The sequence below is a fragment of the Lipotes vexillifer genome, unplaced genomic scaffold (assembly GCF_000442215.2).
Source record: "Lipotes vexillifer unplaced genomic scaffold, Lipotes_vexillifer_v1.1 scaffold155, whole genome shotgun sequence".
NCBI lineage: Eukaryota > Metazoa > Chordata > Mammalia > Artiodactyla > Lipotidae > Lipotes > Lipotes vexillifer.
In genome coordinates this window covers 2,517,692-2,520,904 of record NW_006779813.1, presented here as the reverse complement: position 1 = coordinate 2,520,904, position 3,213 = coordinate 2,517,692, and the positions used below count along the sequence as shown (strand labels likewise).

General features: G+C 36.3%; 1 protein-coding gene across 1 annotated transcript in view; it reads left to right on the top strand.

Moving 5' to 3' along the window:
* EYA4 (EYA transcriptional coactivator and phosphatase 4) overlaps positions 1 to 3,213 on the top strand; it is a 262,482-nt gene that overhangs the window by 61,273 nt on the left and 197,996 nt on the right. The window lies entirely within an intron of this gene.

Here is a 3,213-nt window from a genome sequence, read left to right as displayed (position 1 = left end):
TTCCTGCTTTATAGGATCCTCAATAATGTCTACTTGCAGAAGGAGGAAAGCTTTTTTCTTAGCAGAACAGTTGTTGGTGAACAGGGATCTTAGTGCCTTGTTATTTCTCAGCTATATATAGGTCTTCTTCCGACTTGAAAACAATTTAACTTCACTATATATCTATATCTATATATATAAATAGTTCTGATTCAGAATAATTCTTTATTTATTGCCTATTAATATGTTATTGCAACATGTGTCTCCTGTTCCTTCCCTGTCATCCATTAGTTGTTTATCATATAATTTTAGTAGAGTATGCTAGGATATGACTTTGATTAGTTTGAATTTTAACATTTTCAATCCAACTCTGAGCGAACCACTGTCATTGTAAAGCAAAACTGTAGCATATAATTGACATAGGAAATGGTTATCAAGCAGTTGGTGATAGTTTTCTGAGGACTTATGTACTTGGATATGGCATTAAGATTTCATTAATGATATTTCCATTGGTTTCAAGACTTTAGTGACTCTGAACTGTATTTGGAGGAGTCCTGAGGATAAATAAATGTGTAAAACTCTGAAAAGAAATGTGAAGCATCACAGATTATGACACAATTGTGTGATTTAGGTGTCTCATGTTTACCAGATTCAAAATCCAAAAATAGATTCTTAAATATTACAGTGTTAGGATACTTTAAAAACTATGTGACTAGCATTAATTTTGTAGGAAATAACTATGATTTTTATCTTTTAAATTTTCCTTTATATTAGATTTCTAGAAGGTTATATATATATTATTATTTTAAAATTTCTATTTCTTAGAATCTTTCTTTTGATGATTCTGCCATAAGAGCGCTTCCCTTTATCTGTATTTGAAGTTAGTTACCCTATTTAGTTGTCTTTTGAGTATCTCAAACCTAAAACTAAGTTTCACTGTTTTCTTCTTGCTCATTCCCCATATACAGCCCATTACCATTATCAAGGCCTGTCCATTTATTGGCCAGTATGTGCCCAGTCTGTTCACATCTTTCTAGTTTCTACTGCTTTGCCCCTACCAGGCTGTGGTAATTCGTCTTCTGGACCATTGCTGCTGCTTCAAGCAGGTATCCTTTCCTTATTCTGTCTTCTGTGTCCTGTCTTTTCTTTATACAATGGAAGGAGTAAATTTTTAAAAATTTTAAATTAGATCATACCCCCTTCACTCCCAAGATCCTTCAGTAGCTTCCCACTGCACTCAGCTAAAAAGCCAAATTCCTTACCTACAAGCCCTGTATGATCTGCTGCCCCTAGAATGTAAACTCCATTCCTCCTCATTCAGGAATGTTTATAAAACTTGTGTGCAACATAGGCTCTGTGCTGTGCTGGGTAGTGGGGACACAGTTAGCAATCAATTAATGAAAAAATAAATAAGAATGAGGGAAGAAAAAGGAAAAGAGAAAGAACACACGTGGACCCTGTATGCATGGAACTTAGAGCCTAGTGGTAGGGCAAATATTAATCAAATAATCGCAAAGCAAAAAACTGTAAAAGTACAACTGACCAATACTATGGAGAATAGGTTCATGGTTTTATGAAAGCAAGTAACACTGCTTGCTGTACAACACTGAAGTTGTACTGAGAGAGCTGTGATTGAGGTCATGAGTAAGGATTAATTATGTTGAGTGGAAGGATGGGTGACTGTGTGAAGGCGGAAGGGTGAGGAGGTGTAGGGGAGAGTTTTCCAGAAGAAATTAGTATGTCAAAAGCCTGCGGTGGCAGAGGCAGACCATGGCTGGATGGCATAAGAAGTGACCGCTCCATATAATGCTGTGGATCTCATTTATGGATTTTCTAATGGATTAAATATAATGGGGGAAAAGGGAGGAATTAATAGGTTCTTGGTTAAGTGCTTGAGTGGATGTTGGCAAATATAATTAAAACATTTGGAGATGTAGGTTCAAGTCCTGGTGGTACCACTTAACTTACTGTGGATGTGTGTGTGTGTCAGAGAGAGAGAGAGAGAGAGAGAGAGAGAGAGAGAGCGCAACCTATGTTAGGCAAATCACTTAATACGCTGAATCACAGATTCCTCGTCTTATTTGTAATAAAAATACTTAACTCATTGTGGTGAAAGTCAAATGAAATAGTGAAAGTACATTGCAAACTATAAATTGGTATATACATAGATTATTGTTGTTATTATTTCTCAAATATTTCCCTGTATTCCTCAAATATTAGTTTCCAGCCATTCTCCAGCTAGACTGCCATTTAGATATTCTTCCTCACTAAACTGAAAGAATTTGCTCGAACATTGATCTTCACCCAAAGCAGATTGTTTCCCTATAAATCACCCTCTGTAATAGCTTCTTTGCTTCCATACTCTTTTCCTCCCTCTATTAAATTTATATTCCTTTTTGTTTCTTTTGTATCCTCCTCATTTTTTCTTTTACTCTTCTTTCCATCTTGGTCTATATTTCACTTTCAGGATATGACTTTCTTCCATTCTCCTATAGCATTGAGTCAGACTATGCCCGTTTATGTTTACTTCATATTCCCTTATAGGAAAGAGGAGTTTAGGATTAAGTATAGAAATGTTCAGTTTTTAAGATCATTCATATTCTTTTTTTTCTTTCAAAAATCTGAAGGCACAGTTATTTGTGTTGCCTTTGCTGTCTTAAATTTATGTATGTATGTATGTATTTATTTATTTATTTATTTTTGGCTGTGTTGGGTCTTCGTTTCTGTGCGAGGGCTTTCTCTAGTTGTGGCAAGCGGGGGCCACTCTTCATCGCGGTGCACGGGCCTCTCACTGTCGCGGCCTCTCTTGTTGCGGAGCACAGGCTCCAGACGCGCAGGCTCAGTAGTTGTGGCACACGGGCCTAGCTGCTCTGCGGCATGTGGGATCCTCCCAGACCAGGGCTCGAACCCGTGTCTCCTGCATTAGCAGGCAGATTCTCAGCCACTGCGCCACCAGGGAAGCCCCATTCATATTCTTTATATTTATTTTCATTTTCTTTTATTGACTAGGTTTTATTGCTTTAAAATCTCTTTCAAAACTCATGGCTGTAACATTTTATTACTTTTTAAAGATAAAAATTACATATTAGATTTATAGTATGTATAAATATATACATATGTCTAATATGTATAATTATGTATAAATATGTATGTATGAATATACATGGGTGTGAGAGAGTTCTATTTGTTACATTTTGGTTTAGGGAGAAAGAGATGCCCTCTTTTATGATCGGA